We start from the raw sequence: 26,897 nt of genomic DNA on the forward strand, positions 1-26,897 counted from the left end.
CAATCAATCATAATAAAAGGGTACCCACTTGGTATTTGATATGGTTTGACTCTGTGTCTCTACCTAAATGTCATCTTGTAGCTCCTATAATTCCCATATGTTGTGGAAGGGACCTGGTGGGAGATGACTGAATCATGGGGGCAGGTCTTTCCAGTGCTTTTCTTGGGGTAGTGAATGGGTGTCATGAGATACAGTTGTTTTAAAAACAGAATTTTCTCTGCACAAACCCTCTTTGCCTGCTGCCATCCACATAAGATGTGATTTGTTCCTCCTAGCCTTCCACCGTGATTGTGAGGCCTCCTCAGCCATGTGGAACTGTAAGTCCAATAAACTCTTTTTCCTTTATAAGTTACCCAGTCTCAGATACGTCTTTATCAGCAGTGTGAAAACAGACTAATACAGTAAATTGATACCAGTAGAGTAGGGCGCTTCTGTAAAAATACCCAAATATGTGGAAGCAATTTGGGAGCTAAATAACAGGCAGAGGTTGGAAAGTTTGGAAGGCCCAGAATACAGGAAAATGTGGGAAAGTTTGGAACTTCCCAGAGACTTGTTGAAGCTTTTAACAAAAATGCTGAGAGTGATATGGACAATGAAATCCAGGTTGAGGTGGTCTCAGATGGAGATGAAGAGCTTGTTGGAAACTGGAGTAAAAGTGACTTTTGCTATATTTTAGCAAGGAGACTGGTAGCTTTTGCTTCTTCCCTGGAGATTTGTGGAACTTTGAATTTGAGAGAGATGATTTAGGGTATCTCGTAGAAGAAATTCCTAAGCAGCAAAACATTCAAAAGGTCACTTGGGTGCTGTTAAAGACATTCAGTTTTAAAAGAGAAACAGCATAAAAGTTCAGAAATTTTGCAGCCTGAAAATGCAATAGAAAAGAAAATCTAATTTTCTGAGAAGAAATTCAAGCTGGCTGGCTGCAGAAATTTGCCTAAGTAACGAGGAGCCAAATGTTAATCCCAAGACAATGAGGAAAATGTCTCCAGGGAACGTTAGAGGTCTTCACGGCATCCGCTCTCATCACAGGCCCAGAGGCCTAGGAAGAAAAAGTGGTTTCATGGGCTGGGCTCAGGGATCCCATGGTGTGTACAGCCTAGGGAATTGGTGCCCTGTGTCCCAGCCATTCCAGCCATCACTGAAAGGGGCTAATGTTAAGCTCTGGCCATGGCTTCAGAAAGTGCAAGCCTCAATCTTGGCAGCATAAACATGGTGTTGAGCCTGCAAGTGCACAGAAATCAAGAAATGAGGTTTGGGAACCTCTGGCTAGATTTCAGAGGATGTATGTAAATGCCTGAATGTCCATGCAGAAATTTGCTGTAGGAGCAGGGTACTTGTGGAGAACCTTTGCTAGGAGAGTGCAAAAGGAAAATGTAGGGTGGGAGCACCCACACAGAGTCCTTACTGGTGCACCAACTAGTGGAATAGTGAGAAGAGGGCCACGTCCTCCAGGCTCCTGAATGGTAAATCCACTGACAGCTTGCACCGTGTGCCTGGAACAGCTGCAGACACTCAATGCCAGCCCATGAAAGCAGCCTGGAGAGAGGCTGTACCCTGCAAAGCCACAGGGGTGGGGCTTCACAAGACCATAGGAACCCACCTCTTGCATCAGTGTGACCTGGATTTGAGACATGCAGTCAAAGGAGATTATTTTGGAGCTTTAAGATTTAACTGTCCCACTGAATTTTGAACTTGCATGGGGTCTGTAGTCCCCTTTTTTGGCCAATTTCCCATTTGGAATGGCTGCATTTACCCAATGACTCTACCCCCATTGTATCTAGGGAGTAACTAACTTGTTTTTTATTTTACAGGCTAATAGGCGGAAGGGACTTGCCTTGCCTTGGGTGAGACTTTCGACTTTGGACTTTCGAGTTAATGCCAAAATGAGTTAAGACTTTGGTGGGCTGTTGGGAAGGCATGATCAGTTTTGAAATGTGAAGGTATGAAATATGGGAGGGGCCATTGGCAGAATTATATTGTTTGACTCTGTGTCCCCACCTAAATCTCATCTTGTAGCTCCTATAATTCCGTCATGTTGTGAAAGGGAGCTGGTGGAAGGTGACTGAATCATGGACAGGTCTTTCCCATGCTGTTCTCGTGATGATGCATAAGTCTCATGAGATCTGGTGGTTTTAAAAAATGGGAGTTTTTCTGCACAAGTTCTCTCTTTGCCTGCTGCCATCCATGTAAGATGTGACTTGCTCCTACTGCCTTCGGCCATGATTGTGAGTCCTCCCCAGTCATGTGGAAGTGTAAGTCCAATAAACATTTTTTTCTTTTATAAATTACCTAGTCTCGGATATGTCTTTATCAGCAGTGTGAAAATGGACTAGTACAGTATTCCTTCATTTTTCTCTTCCAGTCATGTGATTGTTCAATCCAAATTTAAATTCTGTCAAACGGGAAGCCTAGTACACTTTTGTTATGAACATAAATTAGTACAGCCACTAGGGAAAATAATTTGGAGGTTCTTCAGAAGACTAAAAATAGAGCTACCATATAGTCCAGCAATTCTACTGCTGGGTATATACCCCCCAAAAAACGGAAATCAGTATATTGAAGAGATATCTGCATTTTCTTTTTTTCTTTTTTCTTTTTTTTTGGTAGTGCTCTTCACAGTAGCCAAGATTTGGAAGCAATCTGTGTCCATCAACAGAGGATAACAAAAATGTGGTACATATACACAGTGGAGTATTAGTCAGCCACAACAAATAGTAAGATCGCATCATTTGCCACAACATGGATGGAACTGGAAGTCATTATGTTAAGGGAAGTAAGCCAGGCACAGAAAGACAGATTTTGCAGGTTCTTACTTATTTAAGGTTGGAAAAATTTTAAAAATTGAACTCATGGGTATAGAGAGTAGAACGATGATTACCAGAGTCTAGGAAGAGTAGTAGATATTGGGGAGGAAGAGGGTAGTAATGAATACAAAAATGTAGTTAGATAGAATGAATAAGATCTAGTATTTGATAGCAGAACAGAGTGACTACAGTCAACAATAGTTTATTATACATTTTAAAACAACTAAAAGAGGATTGCTTGCAATACACATAAAGAATAAATGTTTGAGGTTATAGATATCCCATTTACCCTAATGTGATTATTATGCATTATATGCCTGTATCAAAATATCCCTTTTACACCGTAAATATATATATATATACTATGGACCCACAAAAATTAAAAATTTAAAAATATATTTAAAAACAAAACACAATAAAACTTAATTAAGTTCTGTTGATTCCACTAAAATTTTCTCTCTTTCAGCAATACCCATTTTTCATATTTTAGTTATGTTTATTAATCTTTTCCTACAGCACCCCTAACCATTTGCTGCAGTAGTTTCCTCATTTATACTATCATTGATCTATCCTCTCTTGTGCAGCTAGAGATTTTTTCAAAACAAAAATGTGAGCATATAAGTTCCCTAATGATAGAGCTCTGGCTTACATCTCCCATTTAATATTATGTCATGCTTCCAACCACAGAGAACCAAGACTAATGTAGATAATCCTTCTCTGTATCATTCTAGCACCATTTTCATTTATCAACCACAGCATGTAACCTATACTTACTTGTTTCTCTCATTCTTATGTGATATTCATAAATTATTGACTATATCTTCTCTCTCTGTATGCTCTAGCTTAATGCCTGGTACATTACATACACTCATAAATACTTTTGGAATCATTGAAGTATGTAACAGCCAACCATTTACCTAACATTTCAACAATTATTTCTTACCCCTCCCTCTATTCTAATAATGAAAGAAAGTATCGCATGCTTCTTTTGCTTAAACAGTATTTTTTATCTATTATATAATTTACTTGTATTGTAATTGCCTATGAATATGACAGTGTCCATTTATTTAATCCAGAGCAGAGGCAGATTTACTATGAGGCTAATGAGGCTTAAACTTCAGGGCCACTTAATTGCATAACCTCCTCTCAAGCCAGATATCTAATGTTTTCATAATTTGTATTCTGTTTTTCTAAACATATTTTCCTAACTTATATACATACCCCACAAAACATGGACTCATACCTGTTCCAATTATAATTTAGGTACCTACCATGTGACAGAAACTACACTATATGCATGAATATAAAAATAAATAAAATAAGTTTAATTTTACATATTTTCAGGAATCAGAATGCTTCATTTCCTGGAAATCATTCTTACTACATCCTACACTATCACAATATCTTATAATGTCTCATCTCTCTACCCTCTTATTCAATCCTCTTAATACTAAAAAAAAATAGAAAATTCATTAGACTCTAATTTCAACATATATTTTTGACCACAAAGCCTGTGATGCTGCCCCTTTCTAAATACTCCTTTATTATAATAATTCTATGTTCAAGACAAACTAAGTTATTCATTAATAATCACCTGATTGTCTTTGTGCTCAAGTTATTTTTTCTCCTTCCAGTATCAAGTTTTTATACATTGTTTCTCTCTAGAACATTCTCCAACACTAATTGGCAGAGTGAGTAACTGATTCCTTTGCCCTCTCAACAGTTTGATCATACCTTTAGCATTGTGTTTATCCCACTGTGCCAGTTAAGATATGTCAGTTCAAATTGCATTTAGCTGCCTGAAAAGACTCCATTAATAATAGTGACTCTCTTGATTATTTTGCTTGTTCATTAGATCTTTTCTTCCATCTTTTTCTTGCTCCTTGCCCAGGAAGGTATATCTCTACACACTGCTTCACCCCAGCTCCTTTTCCCTCTAGATTTTAGTTGGGTCCAGTTAATTGGAGATGCTGGCAGGAAATTGTTATTTTCTTTTTTTTTTTTTTTTTAGGAATACAGTACTTTTTAATTAAAGTAAGTACATTGTATTTTAGACATAGTGTTATTACATGCTTAATGGACCAAAATAAAATGTAACTTTTACATGCACTGGGGAACCAAAAAAATGTGTGACTCACTTTATTCTTTTAATAATTTAAACTTTTATTGTAGATCAATGGTATATATGCAGGTTTGTAGGTATATTGTGTGAAACTGAAGTTTGGGATACAAATGATCCTGTCACCCAGGTAGCGAGCATAATACCCAGTGGGTGTTTTTCCTCACTTGCAAGCGGGAGCTAAACATGCACACACATAAATATAAAGATGGGAACAAGAAACACTGGGGATTTGTAGACAGAGGAGGGAGAGAGGAGGGGGGAGATTATTGTTTGAATTGAAAAAGTAGCCAGAGTATTCTCCCCTTTTATCTTCCTGCTAGGCCTTGGCAGTAGCTATGAAATTGTTGTCTGAATGGAAAAAGTAGCCAGAGACAAACTAAGTTATTCATTAATAATCACCTGATTGTCTTTGTGTTCAAGTTATTTTTTATCTTCCTGCTAGTCCTTGGCAGTAGTTCTATCCTTCTCCTTACAATTTCAGATGTTGTTGAGTGACCCTTCTGCTGTGATCATGCTCTTGCTTCTTATCAGGTTCTGGTATCATCTGTCTTTTTTTTTTTTTTGTCATGTCAAGCAAAGGAGAAGTAATGACTTTCTATTCTTGCTGGATCTGGGTGCTTCATCATGTCTTCTTTGGGTCCTTTCACCTTGACCTCACCTCTGCAATAATTCTTTTGTTCCGTTCATTACATCAAAAAAATTATCCCCTTGAGGGCACCATCTGCTTCTTCCTGCAAGAAATATTTTGGTAATTAGTATCATCTTGGACCCAGAAGACAAGTGTCAAAGTTGGATCTAGGAGTGGGTGGCTCACATATTTGATGAATGAAGAAATAATCTGTCTTAAAGCTCATTTTCATTGACCTGTCTAAAATGGACACTTGGCTGCAATGGGAGCAGAAAATGAAACTTTTATTCTAAGCAGTAATGGGCCATGCTGATTAACATGGTCTTTCCAAAGAAAACACGATGAATGGATAATTATTAGGCAACTGGTAGATTTTGTCACATATGGTTACATGAGTATGAATTTAAATTCTCCAAGAGTCTGAAATTCTATAGCTATTTAAGTTCCCAGTTGATTCCAGAAATTAGGAATTGGGAAATTGCAAAATTAGAAATAACACATTCTCTTTAGAGCCATAAGGTTTTGAGCCTGTCACTTATGAGGGTAATTGTATTTTGTCTAAAAAGTATTTATATGTCTATTGATATCAAATTCAAGGTACTTTCCCCATATTACTCATTATGCTTTTTTGCAATGACAAGTACTTTGTACAGAGTTAAGAAAGAAAATCACACAAATATTAAAAATTAAACAAAAGTATTTTTTTCTGACATTTATTCCCTTATTGATTTGGCATTAGATTATTTGGTATTAGCCTTTGTTTATCCAACCATATTACTGAATTGTAGCAAGCTTTGAGAAATGTAAGAGATTATATTGTCTTCCTATAGAGAAGAGGGTGACATGATTATGTTCTTGGTATAAGAACATACATTTTGATTATAAACTACTTCTTAATTTCATAAACATTTATCAGAGAGTTGATTTCATGAGGAAGTTAAATTATAGAGCAGATTTGAAAATAAAATACTCAACTATGGCTCAAAAATTAGGTTATGGTTCTGCTTCTACTAAGAAATCAGTAAGGTAACCTTTTCAATCTTCAGTTTCCTCATACTGAAAATGAGGAACCCTTCTTTAAAGCAACATTTTCTTTTACTCTGTTGCCTTGAGACCATTGTCACTTGTACCTTCAGGTTACAATATCACGTCAACAACCCTGGCCATTTCTTGATACTGAAGTCCATAGACAAACCTCAGGGTAGCTCAATATACTCATGTGAGAGGAGCTGCAGTCCTTCGGTAGTAATTCCCCTTTCTCAAATCTCTCTTCCTACCAGGACTTGTTAATTACCAGATAGGGTTTAATATTTATGAAGCTGCTACATACTGTAACATACTGTGTTTAAGGCTGAGATCCTGACCCGAGAAGAATCAGCAAACTGGAGTGCTGTCTAGTGATTCCATGATGCCTGGGGCTCTCATCACTCCAACTCATAACTTCTCCTCTACTTAAAGTGAGGGAATAAGTCCTTTTAGCTCTCTTCCAATATAAAGTAACAGCCTGAATACTGTATCTCTGGAGAAAATAAATTCACCATTTGAAATAACTGAATAATATGATTTCCCTAAAAAAAGAAAGACAGCAAACTGGATCGACTGGATCACAGGTATCATTTAAAGGAGATGTATTAGTACAGAAGGGCCAAGAATGTAAAATGTTGTCTTCAGTTGACACTGTAGATACAACAGTCAGTCCTAATAGAGAAAAAATCAACTGAAGAAACTTTATTAAGGAATCTTTGAATTGCCAACATTAGTATCTGGCCCATTGCCCTTATGTGACATTAAAGAGAGAGGATACACTTAAATTCTGATCTGGAGTTCCCATTTAATGATTAGTTCGTCCTTCTCACCTCCAGGTAAGCTCTTTTGATGTATACTGATATGCTCATCCTGAGCAGCCTCACGCCTCACTTGCTTTAATGCTTATACTTTTAACCTTTAACCATAATACACAATAAAGCACTGCTTAACTGCAGGAGATAAGTCCATATGTATGTATCCTGATTCATCCTATGTCTTCATCTTTTTTCCTTGTTCTTTATAACATAGCACAACAACCTTATTTGTTCCCTTGTTACTTACTGCACCAAGACTTTTGCATTACTTCTAGTTTGCTGTTCTTAGAAGTTTTAAGGTAAAAGTGAATGTGGTATCTGAAAGGAGAGTTGAAAAAGAGGAAGTAGATGAGGCAGGAGTAGGAAGCATCATCACAGAGCTATATACAACAGAAAAGGGAAAACCAACATCCTGGAACAAACCTGATACCCTGGAACAAACGTGTACAAATTCTTTTCAAGCAGGCTCTTAACTTGAATGTAGGACTTGGCTTGAATGTAAGGTTTTAACAGACTCTCTCTCCAAATGCTCAGCCTTGTTTAGTAATTTAAAGATACTAGAAGAAATATACTGATGGCCCCAGTCCCACCACTAATGATTCTGAAGTATTCTCACCAATCTTAATTTGTATAACACAAGTAATGGTATCAGCCCTACAAAACATAAGGGAAAAAGAAGAATAGAATGAGTTAATATGTGGAAATGTTCTTAAATAGTTTTTTTTTTTAATGACAAAGGCAAACTTTTTCTCTTTTAATAATAAATGTTTTGAAGGAGATTTGGATTGCAATAGTTATTTGTCTTTCACACTCATTACTTGAGTCCATAAATAATGATTGGACTTTGATCAGAATGATCAGAGCTTGGATCTCAAACTTGGTACAAAGTATCTTGCTGCTTCTCAAACCCTGCAACTGAGGTAGATATTTTCTTACTTTTTTTCATTTAAATACAATATCTTGCATATTATGACACATGGATACCAAAGTACAATGAAGTGTGATATTTTGGGATGAAAATAAACTGTTTTCTTTGTGGGTGAGATTAATGTTTACATCCATGGAAAGCTAAATCCCAACACATGTGGTGGTGTGGCTCTGTGTCCCCACCTAAATCTCATCTCAAACTTTAATCCGTGTAACCCCCACATGTCAAGGGAGCTCCCTGGTGGGAGGTGATTGGATCATGGGCGTGGTTCCCCCATGCTGTTCTCATGATGGTGAGCGAGTTCTCAGAAGATCTGTTGGTTTTATAAGTATTTGACAGTTCCCTCTTGACACGCTCTCTTTTGCCTGTTGCCATGTAAGACGTACCTGCTTCCCCTTCCACCATGACATTAAGTTCCCTGAGGACTCAGCCATGCAGAACTGATTCAATTAAACCTCTTTTATTTATGAATTACCCAAGTCTTGGGCAATTCTTCATAGCAGTGTGAGAACAGACTAATACAACAGGCCTTGCCCCGTTTACAATACAATATTCTATTTGTACTCTTAGCAAACTCACTCTTTGTACTGTTAGCAACTTTCTAAGTTTTTTGCCCCAAGCGTGAACTCATATGATGAATGCAAGGTGGTAAGACCAAATAATTCAGGTAACATAATATGAAATGTATCTACTCATTTGTGGCAGAAGTTTCATATTTCTTATTAAAGGGCTACAGATAATGTTAAGACAGATGGCATATTTAGAAACAATCAGATTTCTTTAGATTTTCAACAAATTTTTGCTGACACAGATAGTAATAGAATTTGTAAATATAATACTACAAATAGTATCTTCAAGTTTTAAAATTCTACCAAGATTTAAGAAACCAGTAATATGAAAGGTTTGTGCTACCAAGCTTTAAAATCTTGTAATTGATTTTAAAAAGTGAAATAGAAAGTTGTTCATTTATAAATATAAATATTTAAAATAAATATTGCTGCTGTGAAGATAATTTTACCTACTTGAAATAATTAAATAGTTCAATTTTCTTGAAATTATGAAATATATATTATTATAGTTTGGTACAAGCCTAATATTAATTTATTTTAAAATAAATAAATTAATAAGTTGAAATACAAAATTCTGTGCTATGTGTATATATATGTTTTTTGATGTTCACTACCTAAATACTAATTTCATCTGAGAAGTTATAACTGTGTCAAAGAAAGTTTTGTCAATACTGTTGTCAAAAATGTGGTAAAATTGGGGACTGTAGAAATAAATTTGCTTAGTAAAACATAAAGATATAAAAATGATAATAGGACTCAGTAAGTGTTTTCAAATCTAGAAACAAAGAAGTAAAAGAAACATTTAGAGAAAGAAAATTCTGAATAGATAAGGAAATACAATATATAATAATCTATGCAAAACCCAAGGAAAGCTATCCGAGGCATTTACTTTTTTTAGTTTCAGACCAAAATCACACATGACTATACATTCACATAATTTCCAGCCCTGGAAATAAATTAATAGAGTACATAATAGCATTTAAGCCAGATGAGAATTAGGTGATAGGTGTTAGCTAGCTCAATGGTGGAAAAATATTTTATATAATCATACAAAAATGAGAAATCAGTTAAAATATAAAAATATTGGTGGAATCTTTATGTAATGATATTTTCTTTTGGAGAAAAGATCCTCTTTAAGCAAAAGTAGATGGCCACAGTTTTGAGCCCCTTTCTCTGATGTCTTTTTCCAACTAACTACTAATTGTTCATTGCAATTCATATTCCAACAGGAAACACCAGGTCTCTGGTCCAGAGGACAGATGGTTTATTATTCTCAGAGCATCATAGTGTCAGTTCCCTGATCCCCAATCCTCATAGAGTATGAGGGTCTCATGTTACCTTGCATGTGCAATGAAGTTGCAACACGCTACAGCAATACTGAAACGAAGAGACTCATACTCAGATATTGTATTGTTATCTGCCCCTTTTCCTCTTTGAGGACAGATGGAAAAAGTGGTGGCAGGTGAGTGAGGGGAGAGAGAGAGAGAAAATGAATGAGTGAGTGAATGAATGAATGAAAGAGACTGAGAGATCTTTGCTCTGGAACAGAAACTAATGCTGAGAGATGGGAAAAGGATGAGGAGGATAATCTCTTTAAGTTTCACAACTCTGGAATGTGAGCAAATTGCTCTGAAGGACAAAAGTCTCCAAATCTTTCCAGAATGATTCACTATCACTAATTTCCAAGGCATATTTGCCATTCATTCATGCCTTAGCTTTTGCCCTTTCCTCAAAAAGCCTGGATTATATACAGTAATTCATGAAAATAAACATGATTATTACCATCCAGCATACTTCTAGAGCAAATCTAAGATGTAAAATTTCTTATTCATCGCTTCAATTGAAATGTCGTAAATCATCAGTGTTCAAGAAAAGACCAATTTTCTTTTCAAAATGTCCTTTGCTAATTGGATGCACTCATCATCCATGCTAATATTGCAATCTAAGGAGGCATAATAGTTTGGTCAGTTAGATTCATAGTACCATTGGTATAAGGTACTTCAGGGAGAAATTTTGAATTGTACATACATTTTAATAGCTTTCTAATCTTTCTGTGTCTACGGGCATCTACCTGAAAGCTTGCTTTTCACCAGAATATTTATCCTACCAAAGCTTCAACAGTATAATGTTAGAGCCCTTCAACTGCTAGTAATGTTAACCTTCTATCTAATTTTTATTTAGAGGAATACATACATACTAAATATAATAAATTAATTAAATCTATTTATTTGATAAGAATATTTATTAAATATATTAAAATTAACATTTGGGTCACTGCATTATTTTCATTTTGAAACTATGAAAATATAATTTAAAATGTCAAGATAAAATCACAATTTTTTTGTTCTTAATTTAATACTGATATAGCTATGTGGTAGTGTTTCTTCAAATTATAAATGGTTTACATTACTTTTCTTTGGTTTTGTTTTTACCAAAATGTCATATGAAATGTATATGCTCTATAACACTTTTTAAATACTATTTAATGGAATAGAATGAACTGTGACCACTTCCTTCTGCAATATGTTTGGTCGGATTTTTTTTTTGGACAGAGTCTCACTCTCTTGCTCAGACTGGAGTGCTCAATCTTGGCTCACTGCAACTTCTGCCTCCTGGGTTCAAGCGATTATCCTGTGTTAGCCTCCCCGAGTAGCTGGGATTACAGGTGCATGCCACCATGCCTGGCTAGTGTTTATATTTTTAGTAGAGATGGGGTTTCGCCATGTTGGCCAGGCTGGTCTCGAACAGCTGATCTCAGGTGATCCACTCCCCTCGGCCTCCCAAAGTGCTGGGATTACAGGCGTGAGCTACTGGCCAGAAGAATTCTTATGTATCCTTTTCTCTTTCTTTCATGTCATCCCCATAAGCATACAGACCTGCTCTGATATCCTGAAAGCTTAAAACAAAACAAAACAAAAAATCTGCAGCTGTTATCCTCTTTTAGCTATTCTTTATATTCATAAATAAACTAACTGAAGTTTTCTGCACATGTTAAATCCATTTCTTCCCCTTCTGTTCTCTTTTGGTTTCACTCTACCTCACTAACCCATGGAAACTACTTTGAGTCAAGGTCACAAAGCACATTATTGTGCTCAGTATGGTAGACAACTGTAAGCGTGATATTTCTGTTACTGTTTTCTATGCAAATCAAAGAGTCCAACTGAATAACTGAACAGTTTTTCTCATAATAATAATTCTGGAAGGTGAAAGAAAATACTCAAAATATTCAAACAAATTCCAAGCTGAATTGCAGTCAGTTCAATGTGGACATTTGAGTCTGATAAGTAATCATTTCTGTTATGTTTCTAGAGTTTGAGATATATGGGTTGGAACTCAGGAAATTGTTTAAAGCAGCAGCAAGGATTTGTATTTTTCCAAGAGCAAAACACAGACCCGTCATCCAATCAATATGAAACACTGTATTTGATTGTTTCAATCAAATATTCTTGACCATATTGACCTACTTTCTTAGTAATTTGGCATTCATAGAATAAAGCCTTTGAGAGGGAACAGTAATAGCAGGTTCCACCCATGTGAAAACTTCCCTTTCTAATGGGTTGTTGAGTGCAAGCTGGCTTGCTCATTAGGGACATTCTTCTTACTTGAAAAATGCATTTAGTAATTCTTTCTGGTTCACCTGGTCAGATTCATTTTTTTTAAACCTGAAGTTCAAGTAATTATATTTATACTGCCATGTACAGTACAAGAATATGTAGTATTTATATAGCAATATATTCTTACATATCTGGCTAAAACAGTTTCTAGATATGTAAATAGATTATGTTGTGATATTGACATTAAACGCTACTTAACTTCATATATGTTAGATATTATTTTCAATTGTTTCAGAAATAAATATTTTCATAGAAAAATATTTATTCCTCTTTCAAGTATATAAATACAAAAAAATGTTACTTTGCAACCCACATTCTCAGAGCAGAGTTTGATGTATACTGAATGTAATGTATTGTTAGAAAATTATGGCAAATTACAAATTCAAGTAGCTTACAAATAATATAAACCATATTGATTTGTTATTCTAATGGTTTCATTTCAAGCATTAAAATTACTTTCATAATCTTACAGAGAAACCCATTACCCTAAGAAAAATATACATAATAAACAAAATCCCTCTATATTTGTCCATGTGATATAATGAAAACCATGCATTCCTATACTTTACATTTATTCATTTTACCTATTAAAATAATGCTCAGATATGTTTGGTATGCGGTTTTGAGGATATTGCCATTGTCGTATATCCATACTGCTAATGCTCATATATTTCATGGCTTAACTACTGGTTCTGTCCTAACAGGGAAATGACATTGATAATTTTGAAATATCATGGTTGAAGAAAAAGAGTGGGAAGATATTTGTATCATTCAGAATATATGCATGCTGTATTGGTCCATTCTCACACTGCTATAAAGGTACTATCCAAGACTGGGTAATTTATAAAGAAAAGAAGTTTAATTCACTCACCCTTCTGCATGGGTGGGGAGGCCTCAGGAAACTTACAGCTATGGTGGAATGGGAAAACAGTCACATCTTACATGGTGGCAGGTGAGAGAGAGTGAGCAAGAGCAGGGAAAACTGCCTTATAAAACTATCATATCTTGTGAGATCTCACTTACTATCACAAGAACAGTGTAGGGGATATTGCCCCCATGATCCAATCACCTCCCAACTGGTCGCTCCCTCAACACATAGGGATTACAATTCAAGATGAGATTTGGGTGGGGACACAAAGCCTAATCATTATCACCTATGTATGTATGTGTGTTTTTTATCTTTGTGTTTATAGATACATAAATACACTGCATAATATACAATTTATTGATCTAGCAAAGGTTTGATGGTTTCCCCCTGTAAATTACCTAACATGATAGAAAAGGAGGGTGCAAACTAGAAACATTAAAAGTAACTTTTAGACAGAAGCAATGCCAACAAACAATTAACTAAAATATTAAGTAAAAATCATTAATAAAGATAGGAGTCTGACAAACTGGGAAGGTGGGCAGGTGTCACTTCAGTTATAAATAAAGGAGCACTTCCTTGAGAAGCAGGTGAGGCTGCTGGGACTAATAGTATTTATTTTGCTTTACCTGCCAAATCAAGAATCAAATTAATAAATAATTTAAAAGCTGTAAACAAGCAACCCTAATCTGGAACCATTTGGGAAATGTATTTAAGTCTCTGAATTCAGGAATAATCATTTCTGATGTCTGCCGTTTAATCACAACCCAAGTTGCCTTCTTTCAGGGAATTAACAATTAGGTTTCAGTCCCTTCCTCAGCCTCCTTTACATCTTATTTGTATTTTGTTTAAAAAGAATAAAAGGAAGGAAAACAATAAGTTTCTCATACATAGGCTATAAGCTTCATTTGTGTTTTCTACTAATTGCTAACTAGCCTTGAGGTGAGACCATATTTTTCTGGAAAATAGTGAAAAGCTGTTAAATAGGGCTTTAAAATTTTAATGTCAATGCAGATGTGTTAATGCTTACATATGGGCACACTCACAAAATATTTTCTTGTTTTTCAAAATGTACTTTTGTGACAAACTTTGCTCTAATACAGGTGAACATGCTCTGAGATAGATGATAAACTTAAGTATTTACTTAACTGTGGAATTCTCTTTTATTTGAAACTCAAGACTACTACATTCCTGCATATATTGAATAACTTTTTTTCTCTGAGAGTATGAGTCTGGATTCAGATTACCTCACCCCAAAAGGGGTTTAGTTGTGTGCATTTTTCCATTCAAATATTGGTTGAGTATCTACTATGTTCTGGGAATGGTTTTAGGAGATAGTGTAACAGTAAACCCAACAGAAAAATATCCATGGCTAGGCTAGAATAGTTAAGAAAAAAAAGTAGGAATTGTTTATTGAAATAATTAAAATATCAAAACATTTAAAAAGTTCTTAGCATTTGAAAATATCTGATTAATGAATTGATATAAAATATACTAGTGTCATATACTAAATACAGAAATTTCAAAGCATGCTTTTAAATAATTTTGGAAATGAAAATGCTCATGATATCATAACGAGTTAAATTAAAATGTAACCTTGTATAAATGTTTTTTATATATATGCAATAGATACACATGCAGATACATGTATATGTGTTTAAATATCAACATACATTCACATATCACCTCTCTCCCATACGCAAACACTTACTGTCTATTTTCGTTATTACTAGACTACTTATATGCAAATTTGGATACTTGCTAAAATTTATTCATAATCCTAAAATGAATATTCTCAGTGCTTTCTTGATATTTCATCAACGTGGATATGTGCAGGACCGTGAAAAAATTTGAGTTGCCTAACTTTAGAGCTTCACCTTGATCAAATTCTGCCGGGACAGTTAGGCAACTCAATTGCGTAACTCAATTGCCTAACTGTCCTAGCAGAATTTGATCAAGATGAAGCTCTAACTTCCTATTATAGCTCATATAGTGTGTATTAGTTCATTCTCACACTGCTATAAGGAAGTAGCTGAGACTGGGTAATTTATGGAAAAAAAAGAGGTTTAATTGACTCACAGTTCTGCAGGCTTAGCAGGACTCATGACTGGGAGGCCTCAGGAGACTTATAATCATGGCAGAAGGCAAAGGAAGCAAGCACCTTCTTCACATGGTGGGAGGAGACAGAGAGACTGAGGGGCAAAGTGGCACACACTTTTAAACCATCAGATCTCAAGAGAACTCACTCACCATTACAGAATAGCATGAGGGAAATATCCCCCCATGATCCCCAGGTTCCTCCCTACAACATTGGAAATTACTATTCAACATGAGATTTGGCTGGGGACACAGAGCAAAACCATATCATATTACAAGCAAGTTTCCTTTTCTCTGTAAATCCTGTGCCATATTTTTCTCATTTTTGTGCTTTTGGTTGGTGATTTTGGTGTTTAAAATGTCCCCCAAATATAGTGTGAAAATACCGTATAGTGCTTCTAAATGCAAGAAGGCTGTAATGTGACTTAAAGACAAATTAAATGTGTTAGGTAAGTTTAAATTTCATTCAGGCATGAATTACAGTGCTGTGGGCTGAGTTCAATATTAATGAATCAATAAAATATATCAAATAAAGGTTTTTTCCTAGCTTTATTGAGGTATAACTGATAAATGAAAAATGTATACATTTAAGGGGTACAATGTGATATTTTGATATATGTATACACTATGAAATAATTACTGTAATCAAACTAATTACAACCATCACCTCACAGCTATTATTTTCTTTTCCATGGTGAAAACATTTAAGATCTGTGCTCTTAGCAAATTTCAAGTCTACAATGCAGCATCATTAAGTATAGCCACCATGCTCCAGAACTTACTCATCTTGAACTTTGTACACTTTGACCAACATCTGCCTATTTCCTCCATTCCCCAGCTTCTAGCAACCACCCTTGTACTCTGCTTCTAAGAGTTTGACCAGTTTAGATTCCACATATATGTGAGATCATGCATTACTGTCTTTCTATTCCTGGCATATTTCACTTAGTACAATGTCCTCCAAGTTCATCCTTGTTGCTGCAAAAGACAGGCTTTCCTTATTGTATAAGGATGACTAATATTCAGTTGTATGTGTATACATACCACATTTTACATATGGAATTTTTAAATAGGAGCACAGATAAAATAAAGCATGTAACAGTTGATGAAAATGTTACGACAAGAGACTTACAGAAACCTAATCCTGCATTTCTCCTGGGGTAACGATTCAGTATTTGATAGTTTAATGTTTGTAGAAACTTTATAAAAATTTACTACAGATAATAAGAATCAACTGTGTTTATATAATATATATTGTGTGTGTTTAAATGTTTGCGTTGACATAGGCAGATTCAGGAATCTTGTGTGAGACCTCCTGAGGCCTCGGTTTGTTCAACTATAAAATGGCAATAACAGTAGTACATTCCTTGTAAGGTTGTTTTTAAAATAAAATAAATTATTGCTTGCATATTAATTTGGAGAAAATATTGTACACAAGGCTCAAATAAATTTGTAGCCTATTAGGTGACATTTGCATATATATAAAATCATATTGACTGTCAAGCTGCTAAGAATTGATATGTGATAACTGTTTTTATTTATTTTTATATTTTGTTTTTGAGATGGAGTCTCACTCTGATGCCCAGGCTAGAGGCAGTTACACGATCTCAGATTACTGCAAACTCCGCCTCCCGAGGTCAAGCAATTCTCTGTCTCAACCTCCCAAGTAGCTGGAATTACAGGCACCCGCCACTACGCTTGGCTAATTTTTTTTGTAGTTTTAGTAGAGATGGGATTTCACCATCTTGGTCAGGCTGGTCTTGAATTCCTGACCTCGTGATCCATCTGCCTCAGCCTCCCAAAGTGCAGGGATTACAGGCGTGAGCCACCACGCCAGCCAACTACTTTTGAAGTCAGGCTTATGAAGATACAATTTACACTCATTAAAACTCATCCTTTTTAGTGTAGACATCTGTGAGTTTGGACAAATGCATATCATTGTGTAACTATCACAACATTAATGATATAAAACAATTTATAACCCCCAAAATTTCCTCATTTTCTGTTTCAGTCAGCCTCTTCCACACTCCCTGCCAATGACATTTATTTTCTGTCTCTATAGTTCTGTATTTTCCAGAATATCAAATACATAAAATTATTTGTCATTTAAATGAATTATAAGTATGTACCTTTTGATTATGTCTTCTACTTACTGTAATAAATTTGAGATTCATCAACATTGTCATCCATATCAATTGATTATTTCCTTTATTTCTGAGGAGTAATCAATTGTACAGATGCTTTACAGTGTTTTTATATATCATCATTGAAAAGACATTTAGGTCGTATATAGTGTTTTAGATTTTTGAATAAAACAGCTATAAGAATTAGCATGGAAGTTTTTGTGCTAACACAACTTTTCATGTCTCTTGGGCAAATATCTAGGAGTGGTTTTCACTTGATTCTCAGCTTGGTTGCTGTTGGTGTGTAGCAGAGCTACTGATTTGTGTGCATTGACTTTGTGTCCTAAAGCTTTTTCTGAATTCATTTATCAGTTCTAGGAGCTTTTTTGAACAGCTTTTAGGGTTTTCTAGGTATACAGTCATATAATCAGCAAACAGTGACAGTTTGACTTCCTCTTTACTGATTTGGATATCCTTTATTTCTTTCTCTTGTCTCATTGCTTTGGCTAAGACTTCCAGTACTATGCTGACTAGAAGTAGTGAGAGTGGGCATCCTTGTCTTGTTTCAGTTCTCAGACGGAATGCTTTCAACTTTTCCCTCTTCAGTATGATGTTGGCTGTGGGTTTTGTCATGTATTTTATTTTATTAAAATGTTATAGCTTTTATTACACTGAGGTATGTCCCTTGTATGCTGATTTGCTGAGGGATTCAATCATAAAGGGATGCTGGACTTTGTCTAATGCTTTTGCTGTGTCTATTGAGATGATCATGTGATTTTTGTTTTAAATTCTGTTTGTGTGGTATATCACATGTATTGACCTGCATATGTTAAACCATCCCTGCATCCCTAGTATGAAAAACACTTGATCATTTTTGATTATCTTTTTGATATGCTGTTGGATTCAGTTAGCTAGTATTTTGTAAAATATTTTTACATCTATGTTCATTAGGGATATTGGTCTCTAATTTTCTTTTTTTGTTATGTCCTTTTCTGGTTTTGGCATTAGGGTGACACTAGTTTCACAGAATGATTTAGGGAGGATTCCCTCTTTCTCTATCTTGTGGAATGATGTCAACAGCATTGATACCAATTCTTCTTTGAATGTCTGGTAGAATTTAGCTGTGAATCTGTCTGGTCCTGGAATTTTTTTGACATTTGGAAATTTTTGCCATGTGAAATGGGAATTTTCAACTTTATAAGAAACTGCCAAACTGATTTCCTAAATGATTATATTACGAAGCATTTTCTACAAGCAAAGTATGAGAGCTCTAGTTACTCTGAACTTTGTCAGATGCTAGTATTATGGGTTTTTTTTTTTTTTTCCCTGTGCTTTCCCAAAATAAAAACTATGTACTGGTATTTTCATGTTGGTTGATTTGCATTTTCACAATAGATATTGATATTGAGCATCTTTTCATGGGTTTACTTCCCATTCATATATGCTTTTGATGAAGTTCCTAATTCTCAAATAATTGGAAATTTAACAACACACTTCTAGGTAACCCATGTATCTAGAAGAAATTACAGGAAAAATTTAAAAAATATTTTTCTGCCGGGCGTGGTGGCTTAAGCCTGTAATCCCAGCACTTTGGGAGGCCGAGACAGGCCGATCACGAGGTCAGGAGATCGAGACCATCCTGGCTAACACGGTGAAACCCCGTCTCTACTAAAAAATACAAAAAACCAGCTGCAGGAGGTGGCGTGCACCTGTAGTCCCAGCTACCCAGGAGGCTGAGGCAGGAGAATGGCATAAACTCGGGAGGTGGAGCTTGCAGTGAGCTGAGATCCAGCCACTGCACTCCAGTCTGGGCGACAGAGCGAGACTCCGTCTCAAAAAAAATAAAATATATATATATACACACACACACATATATATGTATATATTTTTCAATTTAATGAAAATGAAAGCACAACTTATCAAAATTTGTTGACTACAACTAAAGTTCTGCTTAAAGGAAAACGTTTAGCATTAAAAGCTTGTGTTATAAAATACGAAATATCTCAAGTAAATGATTCATGTTGCCCATGTAAAAAATGAAAAACAAAAAATAAACACACATCTCTTAACTTAGTCTCTCACCCTGTTTTAGTCTTCGCTTTTCAAAAAAAAATTTACTTATCCTTTACAAAAATATTTTTGCTGGCTTTAAAACTCTAGATAGCTATGTATTTTATTTTTGTTTTCTTATTCAAAATCTCTCCATTGTCATCTGACTTGCATCATTTCTGATGAGAAATTATGTTACCGTATTGTTATTCTTATGTTTCTTCTTTTGTATGTAGTGTATATTTAGTATTTCTCTTTATCATTGATTTTCAGTAGTTTGATTATGATTTGTCAAAGGTTGCATGTGTGTGTCGACAAGAAATCTCTCATTGACCAAACTTTAGTCAGGTTCCTTTGAGCTCTCTTTTTGACTAGGCCTTATTCTTGGCCTGCTATGCTCAGCGGTAGGACTAATTCCTCTGAGTCCAGTGCAACAAAGATCCTGCCAATCCCCTTTAGCAAGAATTCCTCTCACACTTGATATCTAAACACTTCCCCCTTATTAATTTTCTATCTGTTGAGTCCCTCTTGGCTAGAAATCCCCAGTGGACCCTGCTTTATTTGTAGTTGAGATGAGTCCCACACTGAAGTCTCTCTGCCCTACTGCAGTAGTCAAAATAAAATCTGTCTTGACCTTTTTTACAATTGTCCAGTTCAATTTTTTCAACTGTATCTGTGTGTGTATAAATTGAATCAGGTATTTCTTCTTCTCAGGATTATCTGAGATTTTTGGATTTGCTTCATGTCTTTGATTATTTTTTAAAGAGTCATGACCATTATCTTCTCAAATATTTCTTCTCTGCATTCTCTATGTTCTACTCTGGAATTCAAATTACATGTGTGTTTGACTATTGGCTATTGTCCTAAAGGTCATTGATGTTCTGTTTTGTTTGCTTTTTCTCCTTTTGATTCAACTTGGATAGTTTCTATTGATCTGGCTTCACATTCTCCAATTTTTTTTCTGTGTTGATTACTAATGAGTCTGTCAAAGCATTCTTCATTGGTCATTTCCCTCCTGCTAAAATTTCTGCTATACTTTTTCTAATAGTTTCTACCTTCTGCCTAAATATCTTTTCAAGATCATAACATGTGTTCATTTATCTTTTCTACCTTTTCCATGAGAGACTTTGACATACTAATCTAAGTTATCTCAAACTCACTTTGTGATAAGCTCAACATTTTTATCATCTCTAAGTATAGTTCTGTTGATGGCCTTGTCTCTTCAGAGTGTTCGTTTTCTCCTGTTTGTCACATATTATTTGTTTGAATGCCAGGTGCTGTGTCTGGAGTAGCACAGAATGAGATAAATAATGTATTTGCCTGGAATTGGTATATCTCTTCAAATTTTAGTTGATTAGTGTAGAGATTTGAATTCATTGTGTCAGGAATTGGCTTGAGTTTGAATTTCATTGTTGCTCTGGTTACCTTCAGTGCCCAGGGACTTCAAATATAGCTAATATTCCTTGTTATTCCTGTAATGTTACCTTGTGCTTAGTATGATGACAGATTTTCTCAATGCCCTTGTTTTATTCTCAACATTTGGACTTCTCTGTGTGCCTGCAACACTTAGAAGGTCTTTCGCAAAACTTTTACCTTTCCACCAGGAGTGGAGAGCTGTTGCTTGTTATTCGATTCGTGTTAACCTGGTAGTGGAAGGGAAAGAGAGATTTCCCTTGTCTTGATCCAGCCTCAATCTTAGTCAAAACTTATATACCTGCTCTTATGATTGAGATTTTCTAGTTATCCTGGTCCTTCTTCTCATGACAACCAAACTCTTTCTGCAATTTAGGCTGGACTTATGTGGGAAAATATTTTCTACCTCTTCCCTAGCCTTAAGAGACCTCTGCTGCAATTGGAATAGAATCCTGAACTTTAAACTGTTTAATATTCCTCCCCCAGAGCTGAACTTTTTTTTTTTAAATACTCTTCCTATGGTCAAAATGGATCTTTCCCTGGTCATGGGGGTAATGGAATTTTCTACTTCTCAGAAAATCAGGAACTCCTGTTCTATAGGGAAGAAGCCCCAGCACGGCTTCTTTCCCTTTTTGCAGTGGAGGCAACTTCTCTCCTCCAATGGTACAGCAACAAGGAGAGCCATCTTTAATCAATCTCTTGTTCTTCACCATCCTGCTCCTTAAAACTCAGTGAAGGACCATGAGGAAGACCACAGAGGGTACGTCCTCCTGTGTTGCCTGTAATTTCTAGAGATCTATTCTCTGATGGGAGCCCAGACTTGATTAATATTAATTTGTCACCAAATTGATTTGAATTCTCACCTACCTTTATAGTCCCAACTGCTCTTCTGTCAGTGCTCTGTCACAGGTGAGTCAATGCTAATAGATAGTCCGTCTTTGAGAAGCTACTTTTCTTGGATTTTTAGGATACTTGGTTTCCTGTAAACCTTAAATCTCAGAGAGCCTTAAGAAAATTTATGATTCTCAGGTTTATTTATTCTTATTGTTAGCATGAACGTGAGGTTTCTTCAAGCTTTCTATATTCAAGGGACAAACCCAACTCTCTGTTTATATATAAACACACAGAGACACACACATACACAGACACACACATATTATTTTCTAAAATTCTTTGAACAAAGCATATTATTTTAGCAATAAGAAAAATAGATAAATAAAATAATTTTTCTAGAATGTTAAATAACATGGAATACATATAAAGTAATTTTATATTTAAAAATCATCTCATCTCTTTCTTTGATTTTCCTATAAGTATAATGCAGACAAAAATACAAACCTTAATATTCATTCCTCAGGTTTCTTTGACATATTAAAAGCAAAGGGAGAATTAATAATAATAGCACTTTAGAAAGAGAAAGAGAAGAAGAAAGCTGTTTCCTTCTTAGAAAAATATTCTATTTTGGTTTTCAATATTTGCTCTCAATTTTTTTGCTTTTTGTTTTTCTTCAGTCTGGTTTGAGAGGCTTGAAATTCACAGTTAGGAATATCTGTCAAATAATGAAAACCAAAATAATGTGTCACTAGTTTTACAGTGTTTCAACTGGTAAATTTAAGACTATCTCTAGTTAATTATGCAGGGCATATAATTTATGTAACATTTTACAAAACAGTAGACATCAGTACAATATAAGATGCTGGGAGAAGGACATGGTGCATTGAATTTTCTTTAATAGTTTGATGAGAATACAGTGCTTTAAAAATTCGAGAAAAACAATTCTCAATTTAAAAGCAAAATAATTTGTAAAGTGATTAATTTACAGTGAGATTAATAGTTTGCATATATCAACAATCAAATAATAATCACCAGAGCTAAAAACAACTTCATAATGAATGTATAAATTTTTTAGGCAAAAGAACACTGATCAGTAAAGAAATTTGCTGTGTAGTTTGTATGAAAATATTATGAGGCATTAAAAATAAAAAGGCAGTAGGTTTCATGGTGGTAATGCTGATTGAGAATTAAAAACTAACTTTTTTTTTTTTAAACAAGAGTCTCACTCTGTCATCCAGGCTGGAGTACAGTGGCCCTGTCTCAGCTCACTGCAACCTCTGCCTCCTGAGTTCAAGAGAGTCTCATGCCTCAGCCTCCAGAGTAGCTGGGATTACAGGTGGACCTCACACCCAGCCAATTTTTGTATTTTTAGTTGAGACGGCGTTTCACCATGTTGGTTAGGTTGGTCTTGAACTCCTGGCCTCAGGTCATCCGCCCACCTCAGCCTCCCAAAAGGGTTGGGTTTACAGGCGTGAGCCACTATGCCTGGCCAGAAACTAACTTTCTTAATAGAATGAGATGAATCTATATGTCTGTACATAGTCGGTGAAATATTTTCTATTATTCATTGGTCAGAATAGGGTTTTCATTTCATTAAGTTAAGGATGCCAAGATCACCAAAATTCCATGAATCTTTATTAGCTTGAGATTCTTCAAGCCAATTGTAATAAAACAAACCATCACTTTTTATCTCTACTAGGCAACTGATGCTAAAATTGAACATTTTCCTTGTACATATGTGGTTTACTGTTCAACTTTCAAGAAGCCGTCATATGATCAGAGCAATACAACCACTGTGTATTTATTACAGAAAGAATTACACTTAAGTTTAGAAAATTCAAAACTAAAAAGAAAAGATTCTTTTAAGAGAATGCAATTAGAAATAACTATATAACATAAATTTCATGATGAGTAGACATTGTATATTTTACTTCTAATTACATAAATTTAAGTATATCTACCAACTGATTACAAAAGGTAAATCTGTCAGATTGATTCTACCAAATATTGTGTTCAGTGGATGCTCCAGCGCTCCTAATACAGAAGGTTTTAAAATTAGGATTCTGATAAAAGGAGGGGCTTACGCTGCATTTATAAATGAACATTCTATCCTTGTTTAGATTTTATGTTAATTTTGTATGACTAATAGAAATGGCAATTTTTATAGGTTTTGGAAATAGCAATTATTTTTATGTGTGTGTGTGTGTTTTAATGAAGGCAGGTGGTTGGCATTATTGTAAATTCCAAAAGCTATCCACTGATCACAAATTGTTACATTTTTAACCATCTGGAGTAAAACAAAGAATTTGGATACTCATGTGCACATTTTGTTTTCTCTGATTTGTGTCTGGGATTATTGTTCAAACATTTTATTCCACTACTCTACTAATGGAAAGAAAAAAGGTAGAATATCTGAATGAGTGACTCATGTGTTTTATGATGCAGAGAAGCAGTGGAGTTAGGAGATTTAGGAGGTTGGACAATGTTAATGAGAATTTTTATTGAAAAAGACTGAATTATTGGCTGGCAACATTTGAAAAATGACAGGATAAAATCTTAATACCTTCATGCTCCTTGAGAACAAAAAGGTCTAAAATGAAAGATTCCATGAATCTTAATATAGAGAATTAAGGAATTGATGGTTAATTTTATGTGTCAATTCTACTGGGCTATGAGGTACCCAGACTTTTGGTGAAATATTATTCTGAATGTCTTTGAGGGTGTTTCTGAGTGAGATTAACATTTGAATCAGAAGACTGTGTAAAGGAGATGGGATGGCCTTTTTATGTGGACAGGTCTCATCGAGTCAATTGTAGACCTTAATAAAACGAAAAGGCTGAATAAGAGGGAACTTCCCCAGCCTGCCTACTTGAGCTAGGACACAAGTCTTCTGCCCTCAGACTGAAACTTACATCATCAGCTTTCCTGGTTTTCAGGCCTTTGATCCCAGGCTGATACATGTCATCAGCTCTCCGCGGCCTACAGCTTGCCAATTACAGGATTTGGGACATCTCAGACTCTACAACCGCATGACCCAATTTCTTATAATCTCTCTCTCTCTGTCTCTCTCTCTCGTTCTGTGTGTGTGTGTGTGTGTGTGTGTGTATAAATATAATATCAATAATAAATAATAGAATATACATATTATGTTAGAATATTATAACAGAACATACAGAACATGTATATATATTCTATCAATTTTGTTTCTTTAGAGAACTTTCATCAGTATAAATTTTGGTATCAAGAGCAGTTCTAGAGGTTAAAGTGAGGGTATTGATTGGGAAGCAGTGGGTTCCTGAGACTGCAAAAAGAGATGTGTGTGAAGACTTTGATGAAGCTGGAGACCTTGAACCTCTAGATTCTGATGGATCATTTTTGTTAGTGGTAGAGACCCCCCTATTCCCAATGTGAGTGACTTCTACAACCCCAGAGGAGCAGATTCTCCACTCCCAACGACAGCAGTCTTTCCATCCCTATCTGAGGAATTAACTGTGCTTGAAGAAACTGTTGTGATTATTTCCATTGAGATAGTTGCCATGAAAGACAATGCTGAGTCTTCTCAGGATCCACTCCCACAACCTTTCTTTGCTTTTATACACCTATCTAGATTCAAATCTAATTAGGCCCCTCAAGGTGAAGCACAAAGTGTGACCCATAAGGAATTTTGCTACACTCCAAAAAAAAAAAAAAAACTACTTTGTTTTCTAATTTATACAAATAGAAATCCAGGGAATATGTGTGCAAATAACGATTAACGGTGTGGGATAATAGTGGAAGGAACATAAAATTGAATCAGGTAAGTATATTAATTTGGGCCCACCAAGCAGAGATTCTGATTTCAATGTTGCATCACAGGGAGTTCCAAAGAGCTCTAACAGTTTGGTTGTTTGGTTGACTGAAATATGGACCAACAAGGAAGCCTATAGTGGGCATATTGAAAATGTCAGCCCTGCCTTAGTGTGATGTAGAGGAAAGGATTCAAGGCTTAGGAATGTTGAAAAGTCAGAGTGGATTTTTCATTTAATACCTATTTACTTATACTGAAAGAGCCTTAAAGATATATCTTTCATCAATACTGTGAGAAATAAATTTACACAGGGAGGTCTGGCATCCTTGAGGAGCTCAATAATGGCCCTTTCTTGTAGGCCAGATCATACAGCTGCAACAGCATTTACTGAATGCATAAACTTGAGTTCAATGGGAATAATTGGATCTTGGGATAGTATGGGTCAAGTTATGACACTCAAATACCAAAAGCAAAGTGGCTGTGATGACTGTAATGAGCAAAAGAGTCAAAGCAGCAATCAGAATACTCTGACTTGTGCAGATTTATGGAACTGACTCCTTGATCAGGGTGTTTCTGGAAATAAAACAGATAAGAAACCTACTAGATAATTACTTGGCCTATATAAGCAGAATAGTTGTAAGTCAAGTGAACAATAGTCTAACCTCAATAAAAACAACAACAACGAAAAGCAAAACACCAGAGTCATGACCCTCAGTCAATTCCTACACTTGAAATAGTTTACAGACGTCAGAACATTTTGAATGAAGAGACGGCCAGTTCCCCTTGAGGAGGGACCCAAGTACCCTGCCAAAAAAGCATACTGTTAATCTTTCTTTCAGCTTTATCCAAAGGGACCTATGGTCATTTAACAGGCATTTACATCCACTATCTGTTGCTTATAACAGAATACCTAAAACTAGTTAATTTATAAAGAAAATAAATTGATTTTTAAACTTATAGATGCTGGGAAGTCTAAAGTTAAGGTGCCCATACTAGGGTTCCCTTACAGGGACAGAACTAATAGGATCGATACCTATATATATAAAGGGGTGTTTATTAAGTATTAACTTACATGATCACAAGGTCCCACAATAGGCTGTCTGCAAGTTGAGGAGCAAGGAGAGCCAGTCTGAGTCCCAAAACTGGAAAACTTGGAGTCTGATATTTGAGGGCAGGAAGCATCCTGCGTGGGAGAAAGTTGTAGGCTGGGAGGCTGGACTCCT

At 35.4% G+C, this 26,897-nt stretch overlaps 1 long non-coding RNA gene across 1 annotated transcript; it reads right to left on the minus strand.

Annotated features, from left to right (window-relative positions):
- Positions 1-4,942: 4,942 nt before the first annotated feature.
- Positions 4,943-26,897, minus strand: LOC135969499 (uncharacterized). Its single transcript, XR_010584760.1, has 2 exons — positions 26,747-26,897; positions 4,943-5,657 (listed from the first exon to the last, which is right to left on the minus strand). It is a non-coding gene; the product is annotated as an uncharacterized lncRNA (long non-coding RNA).

This window comes from Macaca fascicularis, chromosome 2 (assembly GCF_037993035.2).
Source record: "Macaca fascicularis isolate 582-1 chromosome 2, T2T-MFA8v1.1".
Taxonomy (NCBI): Eukaryota; Metazoa; Chordata; class Mammalia; order Primates; family Cercopithecidae; genus Macaca; species Macaca fascicularis.